We start from the raw sequence: 21,285 nt of genomic DNA, 5'->3' as shown, positions 1-21,285 counted from the left end.
ATAGAGTGTATAATGTCTGCAAATGTATAGAGTGTAGCATGGGTGTGGAGTGTATCGTGTGGAAGCAAGTTGCCTTTCGATGTGTTCACGCCTCTCACGCCAGAGACCTGGGTTCTATCCCAGACCCTGACATGTGTGTATATGTATGGTATATCATGTGTGCATATGTTTAGATTGCCTCATGTGTGCATATGTGTGGAGTGTATAATGTGTGCAACCAGGTTGCCTCTCGTTGTGTTCATCATCTCCCAGTAGCTCAGTGGTAATGTGTCTGACCTCTCACACCAGAGACCCAGGTTCTTTCCCAGACCCTGACGTGGGTATATGTATGGAGTGTAACATGTCTGCAAATGTATGAACTGTATATGTAAAGAGTGTTTCATGTGTGCATATTTATAGTTTGTATCATGTGTGCATATGTATGGAGTGTATCATGTATGTAGTATGTCATGTGTGCAAATATGTATGGAGTGTATTATGTGTGCATATCTATAGAGTGTGTTTGGTGTAAGCAAGCTGTCTTCTGATGTATGTATGTATATTTATGGAGTGTATCATGTGTGTAAATGTAAAGAGTGAATCATGTGTGCAAATGTATAGAGTGTGTGCATATGTGTGGAGTGTATCGTGTGGAAGCAAGTTGCCTTTCGATGTGTTCATTAAATCCCAGTAGCTCAGTGGTAACGTAAAGCACCTCTCACGCCAGAGACCCACGTTCTATTCCAGACCCTGACATGTGTGTATATGTATAGAGTTTCTCGTGTGTGGAGTGTATTGTGTGCAAGCAAGTTGCCTTTAGATGTGTTCATTAACTCCCAGTAGCTCAGTGGTAATGTAACTAACCTCTCACGCCAGAGACCCGAGTTCTCTCTACATGTTCTACACGTGTGTATTTGTATAGTGTGTGCATATGTATAGAGTGTATAATGTGTGCATGTGTGTAAATGAAAAGACTGTATTATGTGTGGAGTGTATCGTGTACAGGCAAATTGCCTTTCGATGTTTTCATTCAGTGCTAACGTAACTCACCTCTCACACCCAAAACCTGGATTCTATCCCAGACCCTGACGTGTGTATATGTATAGTGTATCATGTATAGAGTTTATCATATATAAATATGTTTGGAGTGTATTGTGTCTGTATATATATGGAGTGTATCATGTGTGTAAATGTAAAGAGTGTATCATGTGTGCATATGTATAGAGTTTGGAGTGTATGCATAGCGAGCGCTCTACCTTTTGAACTAATTCCCCTTTGCACAATCCAAATTGAACATTTTAGACGTGGTCAAAAGAGAAAAAATAAGTTCACATCTGTTCTGTGGTGGCTTCTTTGCCCTGCCTGCCATTTAGTCGTCAAATTGCCTAGAATAGCGTGCTTTTCTTTTGAAGGCCCTACCTAGTCTTGCTCCAGTAAATGTGTGAGGAGCCCTGCATGCCGAATGACGAGTTACTCAGAAATCAATGCACATTGGCTCCGCCTTGGATGGACCTTCTACTACTTACCTGCTAGGCCAGTTTTTTAATTCATCATCTTCATGTCGGGCAGCAGCTCTACACCGTCTTGAGGTTCCATAGTGCAATGGTTAGCACTCTGGATCCAGTGATCCGAGTTCAAATTTCAGTGGGACCTGTTTTTATTTTGCCAGCACCGCACAAAAAAAGCTAAAATAGAATCCTGTTCCCTTGAAGGCCATAGAATGACACTAACTCTGGGTTTTCAAGCACACTGGTAAGAAAATGGCCGGTTAGCTCAGTTGGTTAGAGCGTGGTGCTAATAACGCCAAGGTTGTGGGTTCGATCCCCGTACCGGCCAATTTTTAATCTCTTATGCCTCAGATGCACTTTAGGGCTCAGCTTGGTCTCACAGACATCCCTGCTGCAGGAAAGCTGTGTCATGGCAGCCGAAATAGTTCAGTTGGGAGAACGTTAGACTGAAGATCTAAACGTCACTTGTTTGATCCCGGGTTACGGCAAAACAATGTTGTTGTTCCGTTTTGGGCACAGGGTCAGTTGAATGAAAGTCACCCAAAAAGCCTAGCAGCTACATCTCGCATGCATGCTAAGTGAGCGTTCTACCATTTAAGCTAATTCCCCTTTTCACAATCAAAATTGAACATTTTAGACGAGGTCAAAAAAGAAAAAATAAGATCACATCTGTTCTGTGGTGGCTTCTTTGCCCTGCCTGCCATTTAGTCGTCAAATTGCCTAAAATAGCGTCAATCAATGCACATTGGCTCCGCCTTGGATGGACCTTCTGCTACTTTCCTGCAAGACCAGTTTTTTAATTCATCCTCTTCATCTCGGGCAGCAGCTCTACACCATCTTGAGGTTCCATCGTGTAATGGATAGCACTCTGCATCCAGCGATATAAGTTCAAAACTAGGTGGGACCTGTTTTTTTTTCTCAGTTGGGAGAGCGTTAGACTGAAGATCTAAAGGGCCCTGGTTCGATCCCGGGTTTCGGCAAAGCAATGTTGTTATTCTGTTTTGGGCACAGGGTCAGTTGAATGAAAGTCACCCAAAAAGCCTAGCCGCTTCACGCCTTAAGTCCACCTGCTTCCATTTGACCAAAACGCTATCTTCCTCCCAGGTGGTCACATCGCTTCTGGTGATGATTCCTATGGCCTAATCAACAGCACTCTGCTATATATTTAGTGCTTTGATTTCTCACTGCGGATGCGCCATCGAATAAAAGAAAACTGTGACTTGATAGGGCTTCTGATGGATTGCAATGATTAGTACTACACAGAACTGGCAAAGTTGACGTAAGGAGTTTCGCTCTAAACCCTCAAGGTGCAACCAACTTTGCAATAAAAGCCAGTGTGAAAGGCATGAAAACAGAAGTGGAGAATGCAGTCATCGATCCAGCTACCTCTCGCATGCATGCAAAGCGAGCGTTCTTCCATTTGAGCTAATTCCCCTTTTCACAATCAAACTTGAACATTTTAGACGTGGTCAAAAAAGAAAAAATAAGATCACATCTGTTCTGTGGTGGCTTCTTTGCCCTGCCTGCCATTTAGTTGTCAAATTGTCTAGATTAGCGTGCTTTTCTTTTGAAGGCCCTACCTAGTCCTGCTCCAGTAAATGTGTCAGGAGCCCTGCACTGGCCAAATTTTTACTCTCTTATGCATCAGATGCACTTAATAGCTCAGTTGGGAGAGCGTTAGACTGAAGATCTCAAGGTCCCTGGTTCGATCCCGGGTTCCGGCAAAGCAATGTTGTTGTTTTGGGCACAGGGACAGTTGAATGAAAGTCACCCAAAAGCCTAGCCGCTTCACCCTTAAGTCCACCTGCTTCCATTTGACCAAAATGCTATCTTCCTCCCAGGTGGTCACATCGCTTCTGGTGATGATTCCTATGGCCTAATCGACAGCACTCTGCTATATATTTAGCGCTTTGATTTCCCACTGCGGACGCGCCATCGAATAAAAGAAAACTGTGACTTGATAGGGCTTCTGAAGGATTGCAATGATTAGTACTACACAGAACCGGCAAAGCTGACGTAAGAAAATTCGCTCTAAACCCTCCAGGTGCAACCAGCTTTGCAATAAAAGCCAGTGTGAAAGGCATGAAAACAGAAGTGGAGAATGCAGGCATCGATCCAGCTACCTCTCGCATGCATGCAAGTTGAGCGTTCTACCATTTGAGCTTATTCCCCTTTTCACAATCAAACTTGAACATTTTACACGTGGTCAAAAAAGAAAAAATAAGATCACATCTGTTCTGTGGTGGCTTCTTTGCCTAGAATAGCGTGCTTTTCTTTTAAAGGCCCTACCTAGTCCTGCTCCAGTAAATGTGTCAGGAGCCCTGCACTGGCCAAATTTTTACTCTCTTATGCCTCAGATGCACTTAAGGGCTCAGCTTGGTCTCACAGATATCCCTGCTGCAGGAAAGCAGTGTTATGGCAGCAGAAATAGCTCAATTGGCAGAACATTAGACTGAAGATCTAAAGGTCCCTGGTTAGATCCCGGGTTCCGGCAATGTTGTTGTTCTGTTTTGGGCACCGGGACAGTTGAATGAAAGTCACCCAAAAAGCCTAGCCGCTTCACCCTTAAGTCCACCTGCTTCCATTTGACCAAAATGCTATCTTCCTCCCAGGTGGTCACATCGCTTCTGGTGATGATTCCTATGGCCTAATCGACAGCACTCTGCTATATATTTAGCGCTTTGATTTCCCACTGCGGACGCGCCATCGAATAAAAGAAAACTGTGACTTGATAGGGCTTCTGAAGGATTGCAATGATTAGTACTACACAGAACCGGCAAAGCTGACGTAAGGAAATTCGCTCTAAACCCTCCAGGTGCAACCAGCTTTGCGATAAAAGCCAGTGTGAAAGGCATGAAAACAGAAGTGGAGAATGGAGGCATCGATCCAGCTACCTCTCGCATGCATGCAAAGCGAGCGTTCTACCATTTGAGCTTATTCCCCTTTTCACAATCAAACTTGAACATTTTACACGTGGTCAAAAAAGAAAAAATAAGATCACATCTGTTCTGTGGTGGCTTCTTTGCCCTGCCTGCCATTTAGTCGTCAAATTGCCTAGACTAGTGTGCTTTTCTTTTGAAGGCCCTACCTAGTCCTGCTCCAGTAAATGTGTCAGGAGTCCTGCACTGGCCAAATTTTTACTCTCTTATGCCTCAGATGCTTTTAAGGGCTCAGCTTGGTCTCACAGACATCCCTGCAGCAGGAAAGCTGTGTTATAGCATCCGAAATAGCTCAGTTGGGAGAGCGTTAGACTGAAGATCTAAAGGTCCCTGGTTCGATCCTGGGTTTTGGCAAAGCAATGTTGTTGTTCTGTTTTGGGCACAGGGACAGTTGAATGAAAGTCACCCAAAAAGCCTAGCCGCTTCAACCTTAAGTCCACCTGCTTCCATTTGACCAAAATGCTATCTTCCTCCCAGGTGGTCACATCGCTTCTGGTGATGATTCCTATGACCTAATCGACAGCACTCTGCTATATATTTAGTGCTTTGATTTCCCACTGCAGACGCGCCATCGAATAAAAGAAAACTGTGACTTGATAGGGCTTCTGAAGGATTGCAATGATTAGTACTACACAGAACCGGCAAAGCTGACGTAAGGAAATTCGCTCTAAACCCTCCAGGTGCAACCAGCTTTGCAATAAAAGCCAGTGTGAAAGGCATGAAAAAAGAAATGGAGAATGCAGGCATCGATCCAGCTACCTCTCACATGCATGCAAAGCGAGCGTTCTACCATTTGAGCTAATTCCCCTTTTCACAATCAAACTTGAACATTTTACACGTGGTCAAAAAAGAAAAAATAAGATCACATCTGTTCTGTGGTGGCTTCTTTGCCCTGCCTGCCATTTAGTCGTCAAATTGCCTAGACTAGTGTGCTTTTCTTTTGAAGGCCCTACCTAGTCCTGCTCCAGTAAATGTGTCAGGAGCCCTGCACTGGCCAATTTTTTACTCTCTTATGCCTCAGATGCACTTAAGGGCTCAGCTTGGTCTCACAGACATCCATGCTGCAGGAAAGCTGTGTTATGGCAGCAGAAATAGTTCAGTTGGGAGAACGTTAGACTGAAGATCTAAAGGTACCTGGTTAGATCCCGGATTCCGGCAAAGCAATATTGTTGTTCTGTTTTGGGCACAGGGACAGTTGAATGAAAGTCACCCAAAAAGCCTAGCCGCTTCACCCTTAAGTCCACCTGCTTCCATTTGACCAAAATGCTATCTTCCTCCCAGGTGGTCACATCGCTTCTTTTGATGATTCCTATGGCCTAATCGACAGCACTCTGCTATATATTTAGCGCTTTGATTTCCCACTGCGGACTCGCATTCGAATAAAAGAAAACTGTGACTTGATAGGGCTTCGGAAGGATTGCAATGATTAGTACTACACAGAACCGGCAAAGCTGACGTAAGGAAATTCGCTCTAAACCCTCCAGGTGCAACCAGCTTTGCAATAAAAGCCAGTGTGAAAGGGATGAAAACAGAAGTGGAGAATGCAGGCATCGATCCAGCTACCTCTCGCATGCATGCAAGTTGAGCGTTCTACCATTTGAGCTAATTGCCCTTTTCACAATCAAAATTGAACATTTTAGACGTGGTGAAAAAAGAAAAAATAAGATCACATCTGTTCTGTGGTGGCTTCTTTGCCCTGCCTGAGATTTAGTCGTCAAATTGCCTAGTATAGAGTGCTTTTCTTTTGAAGGCCCTACCTAGTCCTGCTCCAGTAAATGTGTCAGGAGCCCTGCACTGGCCAAATTTTTACTCTTTTATGCCTCAGATGCACTTAAGGGCTCAGCTTGGTCTCACAGACATCCCTGCTGCAGGAAAGCTGTGTTATGGCAGCAGAAATAGCTCAGTTGTTAGAGAGTTAGCCTGAAGATCTAAAGGTCACTTGTTCGATCCCGGGTTTCGGCAAAGCAATGTTTTTGATCTGTTTTGGGCACAGGGACAGTTGAATGAAAGTCACCCAAAAAGCGTAGCCGCTTCACCCTTAAGTCCACCTGCTTCCACTTGACCAAAATGCTATCTTCCTCCCAGGTGGTCACATCGCTTCTGGTGATGATTCCTATGGCCTAATCGACAGCACTCTGCTATATATTTAGTGCTTTGATTTCCCACTGCGGACGCGCCATAGAATAAAAGAAAACTGTGACTTGATAGGGCTTCTGAAGGATTGCAATGATTAGTACTACACAGAACCGGCAAAGCTGACGTAAGGAAATTCGCTCTAAACCCTCCAGGTGCAACCAGCTTTGCAATAAAAGCCAGTGTGAAACGCATGAAAACAGAAGTGGAGAATGCAGGCATCGATCCAGCTACCTCTCGCATGCATGCAAAGCGAGTGTTCTACCATTTGAGCTAATTCCCCTTTTCAAAATCAAAATTGAACATTTTAGACGTGGTCAAAAAAGAAAAAAATAAGATCACATCTGTTTTGTGGTGGTTTCTTTGCCCTGCCTGCCATTTAGTCGTCAAATTGCCTAGAATAGCGTGCTTTTCTTTTGAAGGCCCTACCTAGTCCTGCTCCAGTAAATGTGTCAGGAGCCCTGCACTGGCCAAATTTTTACTCTCTTATGCCTCAGATGCACTTAAGGGCTCAGCTTGGTCTCACAGACATCCATGCTGCAGGAAAGCTGTGTTATGGCAGCAGAAATAGCTCAGTTGGGAGAACGTTAGACTGAAGATCTAAAAGTCCCTGGTTCGATCCCGGATTCCGGCAAAGCAATATTGTTGTTCAGTTTTGGGCACAGGGACAGTTGAATGAAAGTCACCCAAAAAGCCTAGCCGCTTCACCCTTAAGTCCACCTGCTTCCATTTGACCAAAATGCTATCTTCCTCCCAGGTGGTCACATCGCTTCTGGTGATGATTCCTATGGCCTAATCGACAGCACTCTGCTATATATTTAGCGCTTTGATTTCCCACTGCAAACGCGCCATCGAATCAAAGAAAACTGTGACTTGATAGGGCTTCTGAAGGATTGCAATGATTAGTACTACACAGAACCGGCAAAGTTGACGTAAGGAAATCAGCTCTAAACCCTCCAGGTGCAACCACCTTTGCAATAAAAGCCAGTGTGAAAGGCATGAAAACAGATGTGGAGAATGCAGGCATCGATCCAGCTACCTCTTGCATGCATGCAAAGCGAGCGTCCTACCATTTGAGATAATTCCCCATTTCACATTCAAAATTGAACATTTTAGACATTGTCAAAAAAGAAAAAATAAGATCACATCTGTTCTGTGGTGGCTTCTTTGCCCTGCCTGCCATTTAGTCGTCAAATTGCCTAGACTTGTGTGCTTTTCTTTTGAAGGCCCTACCTAGTCCTGCTCCAGTAAATGTGTCAGGAGCCCTGCACTGGCCAAATTTTTACTCTCTTATGCCTCAGATGCTTTTAAGGGCTCAGCTTGGTCTCACAGACATCCCTGCTGCAGGAAAGCTGTGTTAAGGCAGCAGAAATAGCTCAGTTGGGAGAGCGTTAGACTGAAGATCTAAAGGTCCCTGGTTCAATCCCGGGTTTCGGCAAAGCAATGTTGTTGTTCTGTTTTGGGCACAGGGACAGTAGAATGAAAGTCACCCAAAAAGCCTAGCCGCTTCACCCTTAAGTCCACCTGCTTCCATTTGACCAAAACGCTATCTTCCTTCTAGGTGGTCACATCGCTTCTGGTGATGATTCCTATGGCCTAATCGACAGCACTCTGCTATATATTTAGTGTTTTGATTTCCCACTGCGGACGCGCCATCGAATAAAAGAAAACTGTGACTTGATAGGGCTTCTGAAGGATTGCAATGATTAGTACTACACAGAACCGGCAAAGCTGACGTAAGGAAATTCGCTCTAAACCCTCCAGGTGCAACCAGCTTTGCAATAAAAGCCAGTGTGAAAGGCATGAAAACAGAAGTGGAGAATGCAGGCATCGATGCAGCTACCTCTCGCATGCATGCAAAGCGAGCGTCCTACCATTTGAGATAATTCCCCATTTCACATTCAAAATTGAACATTTTAGACATTGTCAAAAAAGAAAAAATAAGATCACATCTGTTCTGTGGTGGCTTCTTTGCCCTGCCTGCCATTTAGTCGTCAAATTGCCTAGACTTGTGTGCTTTTCTTTTGAAGGCCCTACCTAGTCCTGCTCCAGTAAATGTGTCAGGAGCCCTGCACTGGCCAAATTTTTACTCTCTTATGCCTCAGATGCTTTTAAGGGCTCAGCTTGGTCTCACAGACATCCCTGCTGCAGGAAAGCTGTGTTAAGGCAGCAGAAATAGCTCAGTTGGGAGAGCGTTAGACTGAAGATCTAAAGGTCCCTGGTTCAATCCCGGGTTTCGGCAAAGCAATGTTGTTGTTCTGTTTTGGGCACAGGGACAGTAGAATGAAAGTCACCCAAAAAGCCTAGCCGCTTCACCCTTAAGTCCACCTGCTTCCATTTGACCAAAACGCTATCTTCCTTCCAGGTGGTCACATCGCTTCTGGTGATGATTCCTATGGCCTAATCGACAGCACTCTGCTATATATTTAGTGTTTTGATTTCCCACTGCGGACGCGCCATCGAATAAAAGAAAACTGTGACTTGATAGGGCTTCTGAAGGATTGCAATGATTAGTACTACACAGAACCGGCAAAGCTGACGTAAGGAAATTCGCTCTAAACCCTCCAGGTGCAACCAGCTTTGCAATAAAAGCCAGTGTGAAAGGCATGAAAACAGAAGTGGAGAATGCAGGCATCGATGCAGCTACCTCTCGCATGCATGCAAAGCGAGTGTTCTATCATTTGAGCTAATTCCACTTTTCAAAATCAAAATTGAACATTTTAGACGTGGTCAAAAAGAAAAAATAAGATCACATCTGTTCTGTGGTGGCTTCTTTGCCCTGCCTGCCATTTAGTCGTCAAATTGCCTACAATAGCGTGCTTTTCTTTTGAAGGCCCTACCTAGTCCTGCTCCAGTAAATGTGTGAGGAGCCCTGCATGCCGAATGACGAGTTACTCAGAAATCAATGCACATCGGCTCCGCCTTGGATGGACCTTCTGCTACTTTCCTGCAAGGCGAGTTTTTTAATTCATCATCTTCATGTCGGGCAGCAGCTCTACATCATCTTGAGGTTCCATGGTGTAATGGTTGGCACTCTGGACTCTGAATCCAGTGATCAGAGTTCAAATCTCGGTGGTACCTTGTTTTTATTTTGCCAGCACCGCACAAAAAAAGGTAAAATAGCATCCTGTTCCCTTGAAGGCCATATAATGACACTAACTTTGGGTTTTCCAGCACAGTAGTAAGAAAACGGCCGGTTAGCTCAGTTGGTTAGAGCGTGGTGCTAATAACGCCAAGGTCACGGGTTTGATCCCCCTACTGGCCAAATTTTTACTCTCAGATGCACTTAAGGGCTCAGCTTGGTCTCACAGACATCCCTGCTGCAGGAAAGCTGTGTTATGGCAGCCGAAATAGCTCAGTTGGCAGAGTTAGACTGAAGTTCAAAAGTTCCCTTGTTCGATCCCGGGTTTCGGCAAAGCAATGTTGTTGATCTGTTTTGGGCACAGGGACAGTTGAATGAAAGTCACCCAAAAAGCCTAGCCGCTTCACCCTTAAGTCCACCTGCTTATATTTCACCAAAACGCTATCTTCCTCCCAGGTGGTCACATCGTTTCTGTTGATGATTCCTGTGGCCTAATCGACAGCACTCTGCTATATATTTAGCGCTTTGATTTCCCACTGCGGACGCGCCATCGAATAAAAGAAAACTGTGACTTGATAGGGCTTCTGAAGGATTGCAATGATTAGTACTACACAGAACCGGCAAAGTTGACGTAAGGAAATTCGCTCTAAACCCTCCAGGTGCAACCATCTTTGCAATAAAAGCCAGTGTGAAAGGCATGAAAACAGATGTGGAGATTGCAGGCATCGATCCAGCTACCTCTTGCATGCATGCAAAGCGAGCGTCCTACCATTTGAGATAATTCCCCATTTCACATTCAAAATTGAACATTTTAGACATTGTCAAAAAAGAAAAAATAAGATCACATCTGTTCTGTGGTGGCTTCTTTGCCCTGCCTGCCATTTAGTCGTCAAATTGCCTAGACTTGTGTGCTTTTCTTTTGAAGGCCCTACCTAGTCCTGCTCCAGTAAATGTGTCAGGAGCCCTGCACTGGCCAAATTTTTACTCTCTTATGCCTCAGATGCTTTTAAGGGCTCAGCTTGTTCTCACAGACATCCCTGCTGCAGGAAAGCTGTGTTATGGCAGCAGAAATAGCTCAGTTGGGAGAGCGTTAAACTGAAGATCTAAAGGTCCCTGGTTCAATCCCGGGTTTCGGCAAAGCAATGTTGTTGTTCTGTTTTGGGCACAGGGACAGTAGAATGAAAGTCACCCAAAAAGCCTAGCCGCTTCACCCTTAAGTCCACCTGCTTCCATTTGACCAAAACGCTATCTTCCTTCCAGGTGGTCACATCGCTTCTGGTGATGATTCCTATGGCCTAATCGACAGCACTCTGCTATATATTTAGTGTTTTGATTTCCCACTGCGGACACGCCATCGAATAAAAGAAAACTGTGACTTGATAGGGCTTCTGAAGGATTGCAATGATTAGTACTACACAGAACCGGCAAAGCTGACGTAAGGAAATTCGCTCTAAACCCTCCAGGTGCAACCAGCTTTGCAATAAAAGCCAGTGTGAAAGGCATGAAAACAGAAGTGGAGAATGCAGGCATCGATGCAGCTACCTCTCGCATGCATGCAAAGCGAGTGTTCTACCATTTGAGCTAATTCCACTTTTCAAAATCAAAATTGAACATTTTAGACGTGGTCAAAAAGAAAAAATAAGATCACATCTGTTCTGTGGTGGCTTCTTTGCCCTGCCTGCCATTTAGTCGTCAAATTGCCTAGAATAGCGTGCTTTTCTTTTGAAGTCCCTACCTAGTCCTGCTCCAGTAAATGTGTGAGGAGCCCTGCATGCCGAATGACGAGTTACTCAGAAATCAATGCACATCGGCTCCGCCTTGGATGGACCTTCTGCTACTTTCCTGCAAGGCGAGTTTTTTAATTCATCATCTTCATGTCGGGCAGCAGCTCTACATCATCTTGAGGTTCCATGGTGTAATGGTTGGCACTCTGGACTCTGAATCCAGTGATCAGAGTTCAAATCTCGGTGGTACCTTGTTTTTATTTTGCCAGCACCGCACAAAAAAAGGTAAAATAGCATCCTGTTCCCTTGAAGGCCATATAATGACACTAACTTTGGGTTTTCCAGCACAGTAGTAAGAAAACGGCCGGTTAGCTCAGTTGGTTAGAGCGTGGTGCTAATAACGCCAAGGTCACGGGTTTGATCCCCCTACTGGCCAAATTTTTACTCTCAGATGCACTTAAGGGCTCAGCTTGGTCTCACAGACATCCCTGCTGCAGGAAAGCTGTGTTATGGCAGCCGAAATAGCTCAGTTGGCAGAGTTAGACTGAAGTTCAAAAGTTCCCTTGTTCGATCCCGGGTTTCGGCAAAGCAATGTTGTTGATCTGTTTTGGGCACAGGGACAGTTGAATGAAAGTCACCCAAAAAGCCTAGCCGCTTCACCCTTAAGTCCACCTGCTTATATTTCACCAAAACGCTATCTTCCTCCCAGGTGGTCACATCGTTTCTGTTGATGATTCCTAAGGCCTAATCGACGGCACTCTGCTATATATTTAGTGCTTTGATTTTCCACTGCGGACGCGCCATCGAATAAAAGAAAACTGTGACTTGATAGGGCTTCTGAAGGATTGCAATGATTAGTACTACACAGAACCGGCAAAGCTGACGTAAGGAAATTCGCTCTAAACCCTCCAGGTGCAACCATCTTTGCAATAAAAGCCAGTGTGAAAGGCATGAAAACAGATGTGGAGATTGCAGGCATCGATCCAGCTACCTCTTGCATGCATGCAAAGCGAGCGTCCTACCATTTGAGATAATTCCCCATTTCACATTCAAAATTGAACATTTTAGACATGGTCAAAAAAGAAAAAATAAGATCACATCTGTTCTGTGGTGGCTTCTTTGCCCTGCCTGCCATTTAGTCGTCAAATTGCCTAGACTTGTGTGCTTTTCTTTTGAAGGCCCTACCTAGTCCTGCTCCAGTAAATGTGTCAGGAGCCCTGCACTGGCCAAATTTTTACTCTCTTATGCCTCAGATGCTTTTAAGGGCTCAGCTTGGTCTCACAGACATCCCTGCTGCAGGAAAGCTGTGTTATGGCAGCAGAAATAGCTCAGTTGGGAGAGCGTTAAACTGAAGATCTAAAGGTCCCTGGTTCAATCCCGGGTTTCGGCAAAGCAATGTTGTTGTTCTGTTTTGGGCACAGGGACAGTTGAATGAAAGTCACCCAAAAAGCCTAGCCGCTTCACCCTTAAGTCCACCTGCTTCCATTTGACCAAAACGCTATCTTCCTCCCAGGTGGTCACATCGCTTCTGGTGATGATTCCTATGGCCTAATCGACAGCACTCTGCTATATATTTAGTGTTTTGATTTCCCACTGCGGACGCGCCATCGAATAAAAGAAAACTGTGACTTGATAGGGCTTCTGAAGGATTGCAATGATTAGTACTACACAGAACCGGCAAAGCTGACGTAAGGAAATTCGCTCTAAACCCTCCAGGTGCAACCAGCTTTGCAATAAAAGCCAGTGTGAAAGGCATGAAAACAGAAGTGGAGAATGCAGGCATCGATGCAGCTACCTCTCGCATGCATGCAAAGCGAGTGTTCTACCATTTGAGCTAATTCCACTTTTCAAAATCAAAATTGAACATTTTAGACGTGGTCAAAAAGAAAAAATAAGATCACATCTGTTCTGTGGTGGCTTCTTTGCCCTGCCTGCCATTTAGTCGTCAAATTGCCTAGAATAGCGTGCTTTTCTTTTGAAGTCCCTACCTAGTCCTGCTCCAGTAAATGTGTCAGGAGCCCTGCACTGGCCAAATTTTTACTCTTTTATGCCTCAGATGCACTTAAGGGCTCAGCTTGGTCTCACAGACATCCCTGCTGCAGGAAAGCTCAGTTGGGAGAGAGTTAGACTGAAGATCTAAAGGTCCCTTGTTTGATCCCGGGTTTCGGGAAAGCAATGTTGTTGATCTGTTTTGGGCACAGGGACAGTTGAATGAAAGTCACCCAAAAAGCCTAGCCGCTTCACCCTTAAGTCCACCTGCTTCCATTTGACCAAAACGCTATCTTCCTCCCAGGTGGTCACATCGCTTCTGGTGATGATTCCTATGGCCTAATCGACAGCACTCTGCTATATATTTAGCGCTTTGATTTCCCACTGCAAACGCGCCATCGAATCAAAGAAAACTGTGACTTGATAGGGCTTCTGAAGGATTGCAATGATTAGTACTACACAGAACCGGCAAAGCTGACGTAAGGAAATTCACTCTAAACCCTCCAGGTGCAACCAGCTTTGCAATGAAAGCCAGTGTGAAAGGCATGAAAACAGAAGTGGAGAATGCAGGCATCGATCCAGCTACCTCTCGCATGCATGCAAAGCGTGCGTTCTACCATTTGAGCTAATTCCCCTTTTCACAATCAAACTTGAACATTTTACACGTGGTCAAAAAAGAAAAAATAAGATCGCATCTGTTTTGTGGTGGCTTCTTTGCCCTGCCTGCCATTTAGTCATCAAATTGCCTAGAATAGCGTGCTTTTCTTTTGAAGGCCCTACCTAGTCCTGCTCCAGTAAATGTGTCAGGAGCTCTGCACTGGCCAAATTTTTACTGTTTTATGCCTCAGATGCACTTAAGGGCTCAGCTTGGTCTCACAGACATCCCTGCTGCAGGAAGGCTGTGTTATGGCAGCAGAAATAGCTCAGTTGGGAGAGAGTTAGACTGAAGATCTAAAGGTCCCTTGTTCGATCCCGGGATTCGGCAAAGCAATGTTGTTGATCTGTTTTGGGCACAGGGACAGTTGAATGAAAGTCACCCAAAAAGCCTAGCTGCTTCACCCTTAAGTCCACCTGCTTCCATTTGACCAAAATGCTATCTTCCTCCCAGGTGGTCACATCGCTTCTGGTGATGATTCCTATGGCCTAATCGACAGCACTCTGCTATATATTTAGCGCTTTGATTTCCCACTGCGGACGCGGCATCGAATCAAAGAAAACTGTGACTTGATAGGGCTTCTGAAGGATTGCAATGATTAGTACTACACAGAACCGGCAAAGCTGACGTAAGGAAATTCACTCTAAACCCTCCAGGTGCAACCAGCTTTGCAATAAAAGCCAGTGTGAAAGGCATGAAAACAGAAGTGGAGAATGCAGGCATCGATCCAGCTACCTCTCGCATGCATGCAAAGCGTGCGTTCTACCATTTGAGCTAATTCCCCTTTTCACAACCAAACTTGAACATTTTACACGTGGTCAAAAAAGAAAAAATAAGATCACATCTGTTTTGTGGTGGCTTCTTTGCCCTGCCTGCCATTTAGTCATCAAATTGCCTAGAATAGCGTGCTTTTCTTTTGAAGGCCCTACCTAGTCCTGCTCCAGTAAATGTGTGAGGAGCCCTGCATGCCGAATGACGAGTTACTCAGAAATCAATGCACATCGGCTCCGCCTTGGATGGACCTTCTGCTACTTTCCTGCAAGGCAAGTTTTTTAATTCATCATCTTCATGTCGGGCAGCAGCTCTACATCATCTTGAGGTTCCTTGGTGTAATGGTTGGCACTCTGGACTCTGAATCCAGTGATCAGAGTTCAAATCTCGGTGGTACCTTGTTTTTATTTTGCCAGCACCGCACAAAAAAAGGTAAAACAGCATCCTGTTCCCTTGAAGGCCATAGAATGACACTAACTTTGGGTTTTCCAGCACAGTAGCAAGAAAACGGCCGGTTAGCTCAGTTGGTTAGAGCGTGGTGCTAATAATGCCAAGGTCGCGGGTTCGATCCCCCTACTGGCCAAATTTTTACTCTCAGATGCATTTAAGGGCTCAGCTTGGTCTCACAGACATCCCTGCTGCAGGAAAGCTGTGTTATGGCAGCCGATATAGCTCAGTTGGGAGAGCGTTAGACTGAAGATCTAAAGGGCCCTGGTTCGATCCTGGGTTTTGGCAAAACAATGTTGTTGTTCTGTTTTGGGCATGAATGAAAGTCACCCAAAAAGCCTAGCCGCTTCACGCTTAAGTCCACCAGCTTCCATTTGACCAAAACACTATCTTCCTCCCAGGTGGTCACATCGCTTCTGGTGATGATTCCTATGGCCTAATCGACAGCACTCTGCTATATATTTAGTGCTTTGATTTCCCACTGCGGACGCGCCATCGAATAAAAGAAAACTGTGACTTGATAGGGCTTCTGAAGGATTGCAATGATTAGTACTACACAGAACCGGCAAAGCTGACGTAAGGAAATTCGCTCTAAACCCTCCAGGTGCAACCAGCTTTGCAATAAAAGGCAGAGTGAAAGGCATGAAAACAGAAATGGAGAATGCAGGTATCGATCCAGCTTCCTCTCGCATACATGCAAATTGAGCGTTCTACAATTTGAGCTAAAACCCCTTTTCACAATCAACCTTGAACATTTTAGACGTGGTCAAAAAAGAAAAAATAAGATCACATCTGTTCTGTGGTGGCTTCTTTGCCCTGCCTGCCATTTAGTCGTCAAATTGCCTAGAATAGCGTGCTTTTCTTTTGAAGGCCCTACCTAGTCCTGCTCCAGTAAATGTGTGAGGAGCCCTGCACTGGCCAAATTTTTACTCTCTTATGCCTCAGATGCACTTAAGGGCTCAGCTTGGTCTCACAGACATCCCTGCTGCAGGAAATCTGTGTTATGGCAGCCGAAATAGCTCAGTTGGGAGAGCGTTAGACTGAAGATCTAAAGGTCCCTGGTTCGATCCCGGGTTTCGGCAAAGCAATGTTATTGTTCTGTTTTGGGCACAGGGACAGTTGAATGAAAGTCACCCAAATAGCCTAGCTGCTTCACCCTTAAGTCCACCTGCTTATATTTGACCAAAACGCTATCTTCCTCCCAGGTGGTCACATCGTTTCTGTTGATGATTCCCATGGCCTAATCGACAGCACTCTGCTATATATTTAGCGCTTTGATTTCCCACTGCGGACGCGGCATCGAATCAAAGAAAACTGTGACTTGATAGGGCTTCTGAAGGATTGCAATGATTAGTACTACACAGAACCGGCAAAGCTGACGTAAGAAAATTCGCTCTAAACCCTCCAGGTGCAACCAGCTTTGCAATAAAAGCCAGTGTGAAAGGCATGAAAAGAGAAGTGGAGAATGCAGACATCGATCCAGCTACCTCTCGCTTGCATGCAAAGCGAGCGTTCTACCATTTGAGCTAATTCCCCTTTTCACAAGCAAACTTGAACATTTTACACGTGGTCAAAAAATAAAAAATAAGATCACATCTGTTCTGTGGTGGCTTCTTTGCCCTGCCTGCCATTTAGTCGTCAAATTGCCTAGAATAGCGTGCTTTTCTTTTGAAGGCCCTACCTAGTCCTGCTCCAGTAAATGTGTCAGGAGCCCTGCACTGGCCAAATTTTTACTCTCTTATGCCTCAGATGCACTTAAGGGCTCAGCTTGGTCTCACAGACATCCCTGCTGCAGGAAAGCTCAGTTGGGAGAGAGTTAGACTGAAGATCTAAAGGTCCCTTGTTTGATCCCGGGTTTCGGGAAAGCAATGTTGTTGATCTGTTTTGGGCACAGGGACAGTTGAATGAAAGTCACCCAAAAAGCCTAGCCGCATCACCCTTAAGTCCACCTGCTTCCATTTGACCAAAACGCTATCTTCCTCCCAGGTGGTCACATCGCTTCTGGTGATGATTCCTATGGCCTAATCGACAGCACTCTGCTATATATTTAGCGCTTTGATTTCCCACTGCAAACGCGCCATCGAATCAAAGAAAACTGTGACTTGATAGGGCTTCTGAAGGATTGCAATGATTAGTACTACACAGAACCGGCAAAGCTGACGTAAGGAAATTCACTCTAAACCCTCCAGGTGCAACCAGCTTTGCAATGAAAGCCAGTGTGAAAGGCATGAAAACAGAAGTGGAGAATGCAGGCATCGATCCAGCTACCTCTCGCATGCATGCAAAGCGTGCGTTCTACCATTTGAGCTAATTCCCCTTTTCACGATCAAACTTGAACATTTTACACGTGGTCAAAAAAGAAAAAATAAGATCACATCTGTTTTGTGGTGGCTTCTTTGCCCTGCCTGCCATTTAGTCATCAAATTGCCTAGAATAGCGTGCTTTTCTTTTGAAGGCCCTACCTAGTCCTGCTCCAGTAAATGTGTCAGGAGCTCTGCACTGGCCAAATTTTTACTGTTTTATGCCTCAGATGCACTTAAGGGCTCAGCTTGGTCTCACAGACATCCCTGCTGCAGGAAGGCTGTGTTATGGCAGCAGAAATAGCTCAGTTGGGAGAGGGTTAGACTGAAGATCTAAAAGTCCCTTGTTCGATCCCGGGATTCGGCAAAGCAATGTTGTTGATCTGTTTTGGGCACAGGGACAGTTGAATGAAAGTCACCCAAAAAGCCTAGCTGCTTCACCCTTAAGTCCACCTGCTTCCATTTGACCAAAATGCTATCTTCCTCCCAGGTGGTCACATCGCTTCTGGTGATGATTCCTATGGCCTAATCGACAGCACTCTGCTATATATTTAGCGCTTTGATTTCCCACTGCGGACGCGGCATCGAATCAAAGAAAACTGTGACTTGATAGGGCTTCTGAAGGATTGCAATGATTAGTACTACACAGAACCAGCAAAGCTGACGTAAGAAAATTCGCTCTAAACCCTCCAGGTGCAACCAGCTTTGCAATAAAAGCCAGTGTGAAAGGCATGAAAAGAGAAGTGGAGAATGCAGGCATCGATCCAGCTACCTCTCGCTTGCATGCAAAGCGAGCGTTCTACCATTTGAGCTAATTCCCCTTTTCACAATCAAACTTGAACATTTTACACGTGGTCAAAAAAGAAAAAATAAGATCACATCTGTTCTGTGGTGGCTTCTTTGCCCTGCCTGACATTTAGTCGTCAAATTGCCTAGAATAGCGTGCTTTTCTTTTGAAGGCCCTACCTAGTCCTTGCTCCAGTATATGTGTCAGGAGCCCTGCACTGGCCAAATTTTTACTCTTTTATGCCTCAGATGCTTTTAAGGGCTCAGCTTGGTCTCACAGACATCCCTGCTGCAGGAAAGCTCAGTTGGGAGAGAGTTAGACTGAAGATCTAAAGGTCCCTTGTTTGATCCCGGGTTTCGGGAAAGCAAAGTTGTTGATCTGTTTTGGGCACAGGGACAGTTGAATGAAAGTCACCCAAAAAGCCTAGCCGCTTCACCCTTAAGTCCACCTGCTTCCATTTGACCAAAACGCTATCTTCCTCCCAGGTGGTCACATCGCTTCTGGTGATGATTCCTATGGCCTAATCGACAGCACTCTGCTATATATTTAGCGCTTTGATTTCCCACTGCAAACGCGCCATCGAATCAAAGAAAACTGTGACTTGATAGGGCTTCTGAAGGATTGCAATGATTAGTACTACACAGAACCGGCAAAGCTGACGTAAGGAAATTCACTCTAAACCCTCCAGGTGCAACCAGCTTTGCAATAAAAGCCAGTGTGAAAGGCATGAAAACAGAAGTGGAGAATGCAGGCATCGATCCAGCTACCTCTCGCATGCATGCAAAGCGTGCGTTCTACCATTTGAGCTAATTCCCCTTTTCACAATCAAACTTGAACATTTTACACGTGGTCAAAAAAGAAAAAATAAGATCACATCTGTTCTGTGGTGGCTTCTTTGCCCTGCCTGCCATTTAGTCATCAAATTGCCTAGAATAGCGTGCTTTTCTTTTGAAGGCCCTACCTAGTCCTGCTCCAGTAAATGTGTCAGGAGCTCTGCACTGGCCAAATTTTTACTGTTTTATGCCTCAGATGCACTTAAGGGCTCAGCTTGGTCTCACAGACATCCCTGCTGCAGGAAGGCTGTGTTATGGCAGCAGAAATAGCTCAGTTGGGAGAGAGTTAGACTGAAGATCTAAAGGTCCCTTGTTCGATCCCGGGATTCGGCAAAGCAATGTTGTTGATCTGTTTTGGGCACAGGGACAGTTGAATGAAAGTCACCCAAAAAGCCTAGCTGCTTCACCCTTAAGTCCACCTGCTTCCATTTGACCAAAATGCTATCTTCCTCCCAGGTGGTCACATCGCTTCTGGTGATGATTCCTATGGCCTAATCGACAGCACTCTGCTATATATTTAGCGCTTTGATTTCCCACTGCGGACGCGGCATCGAATCAAAGAAAACTGTGACTTGATAGGGCTTCTGAAGGATTGCAATGATTAGTACTACACAGAACCGGCAAAGCTGACGTAAGAAAATTCGCTCTAAACCCTCCAGGTGCAACCAGCTTTGCAATAAAAGCCAGTGTGAAAGGCATGAAAAGAGAAGTGGAGAATGCAGGCATCGATCCAGCTACCTCTCGCTTGCATGCAAAGCGAGCGTTCTACCATTTGAGCTAATTCCCCTTTTCACAATCAAACTTGAACATTTTACACGTGGTCAAAAAAGAAAAAATAAGATCACATCTGTTCTGTGGTGGCTTCTTTGCCCTGCCTGACATTTAGTCGTCAAATTGCCTAGAATAGCGTGCTTTTCTTTTGAAGGCCCTACCTAGTCTTGCTCCAGTATATGTGTCAGGAGCCCTGCACTGGCCAAATTTTTACTCTTTTATGCCTCAGATGCTTTTAAGGGCTCAGCTTGGTCTCACAGACATCCCTGCTGCAGGAAAGCTCAGTTGGGAGAGAGTTAGACTGAAGATCTAAAGGTCCCTTGTTTGATCCCGGGTTTCGGGAAAGCAAAGTTGTTGATCTGTTTTGGGCACAGGGACAGTTGAATGAAAGTCACCCAAAAAGCCTAGCCGCTTCACCCTTAAGTCCACCTGCTTCCATTTGACCAAAACGCTATCTTCCTCCCAGGTGGTCACATCGCTTCTGGTGATGATTCCTATGGCCTAATCGACAGCACTCTGCTATATATTTAGCGCTTTGATTTCCCACTGCAAACGCGCCATCGAATCAAAGAAAACTGTGACTTGATAGGGCTTCTGAAGGATTGCAATGATTAGTACTACACAGAACCGGCAAAGCTGACGTAAGGAAATTCACTCTAAACCCTCCAGGTGCAACCAGCTTTGCAATAAAAGCCAGTGTGAAAGGCATGAAAACAGAAGTGGAGAATGCAGGCATCGATCCAGCTACCTCTCGCATGCATGCAAAGCGTGCGTTCTACCATTTGAGCTAATTCCCCTTTTCACAATCAAACTTGAACATTTTACACGTGGTCAAAAAAGAAAAAATAAGATCACATCTGTTCTGTGGTGGCTTCTTTGCCCTGCCTGCCATTTAGTCATCAAATTGCCTAGAATAGCGTGCTTTTCTTTTGAAGGCCCTACCTAGTCCTGCTCCAGTAAATGTGTCAGGAGCTCTGCACTGGCCAAATTTTTACTGTTTTATGCCTCAGATGCACTTAAGGGCTCAGCTTGGTCTCACAGACATCCCTGCTGCAGGAAAGCTGTGTTATGGCAGCTGAAATAGCTCAGTTGGGAGAGCGTTAGACTGAAGATCTAAAGGTCCCTGGTTCGATACCGGGTTTCGGCAAAGCAATGTTTTTGTTCTGTTTTGGGCACAGGGACAGTTGAATGAAAGTCACCCAAATAGCCTAGCTGCTTCACCCTTAAGTCCACCTGCTTATATTTGACCAAAACGCTATCTTTCTCCCAGGTGGTCACATCGTTTCTGTTGATGATTCCTATGGCCTAATCGACAGCACTCTGCTACATATTTAGTGCTTTGATTTCCCACTGCGGACGCGCCATAG

The 21,285-nt window shown here is 45.1% G+C and overlaps 11 non-coding genes across 11 annotated transcripts; all 11 read left to right on the top strand.

Annotated features, from left to right (window-relative positions):
• Positions 1-1,741: 1,741 nt before the first annotated feature.
• trnai-aau (transfer RNA isoleucine (anticodon AAU)) lies at positions 1,742-1,815 on the top strand. Its single transcript has one exon. It is a non-coding gene; the product is annotated as a tRNA-Ile (tRNA).
• A 6,109-nt stretch (positions 1,816-7,924) lies between these two features.
• On the top strand, positions 7,925-7,997 carry trnaf-gaa (transfer RNA phenylalanine (anticodon GAA)). Its single transcript has one exon. It is a non-coding gene; the product is annotated as a tRNA-Phe (tRNA).
• A 731-nt stretch (positions 7,998-8,728) lies between these two features.
• trnaf-gaa (transfer RNA phenylalanine (anticodon GAA)) lies at positions 8,729-8,801 on the top strand. The gene has a single exon. It is a non-coding gene; the product is annotated as a tRNA-Phe (tRNA).
• A 949-nt stretch (positions 8,802-9,750) lies between these two features.
• Positions 9,751-9,824, top strand: trnai-aau (transfer RNA isoleucine (anticodon AAU)). Its single transcript has one exon. It is a non-coding gene; the product is annotated as a tRNA-Ile (tRNA).
• Positions 9,825-10,705: 881 nt separating this feature from the next.
• On the top strand, positions 10,706-10,778 carry trnaf-gaa (transfer RNA phenylalanine (anticodon GAA)). The gene has a single exon. It is a non-coding gene; the product is annotated as a tRNA-Phe (tRNA).
• Positions 10,779-11,727: 949 nt separating this feature from the next.
• Positions 11,728-11,801, top strand: trnai-aau (transfer RNA isoleucine (anticodon AAU)). Its single transcript has one exon. It is a non-coding gene; the product is annotated as a tRNA-Ile (tRNA).
• An 881-nt stretch (positions 11,802-12,682) lies between these two features.
• On the top strand, positions 12,683-12,755 carry trnaf-gaa (transfer RNA phenylalanine (anticodon GAA)). Its single transcript has one exon. It is a non-coding gene; the product is annotated as a tRNA-Phe (tRNA).
• Positions 12,756-15,289: 2,534 nt separating this feature from the next.
• trnai-aau (transfer RNA isoleucine (anticodon AAU)) lies at positions 15,290-15,363 on the top strand. Its single transcript has one exon. It is a non-coding gene; the product is annotated as a tRNA-Ile (tRNA).
• Positions 15,364-15,442: 79 nt separating this feature from the next.
• trnaf-gaa (transfer RNA phenylalanine (anticodon GAA)) lies at positions 15,443-15,515 on the top strand. The gene has a single exon. It is a non-coding gene; the product is annotated as a tRNA-Phe (tRNA).
• A 721-nt stretch (positions 15,516-16,236) lies between these two features.
• On the top strand, positions 16,237-16,309 carry trnaf-gaa (transfer RNA phenylalanine (anticodon GAA)). Its single transcript has one exon. It is a non-coding gene; the product is annotated as a tRNA-Phe (tRNA).
• Positions 16,310-20,992: 4,683 nt separating this feature from the next.
• On the top strand, positions 20,993-21,065 carry trnaf-gaa (transfer RNA phenylalanine (anticodon GAA)). Its single transcript has one exon. It is a non-coding gene; the product is annotated as a tRNA-Phe (tRNA).
• Positions 21,066-21,285: the final 220 nt, after the last annotated feature.

The sequence above is a fragment of the Danio aesculapii genome, chromosome 5 (genome assembly GCF_903798145.1).
Source record: "Danio aesculapii chromosome 5, fDanAes4.1, whole genome shotgun sequence".
In the NCBI taxonomy this organism is placed as follows: Eukaryota; Metazoa; Chordata; class Actinopteri; order Cypriniformes; family Danionidae; genus Danio; species Danio aesculapii.
This window is presented reverse-complemented; position numbering and strand designations above follow the sequence as displayed.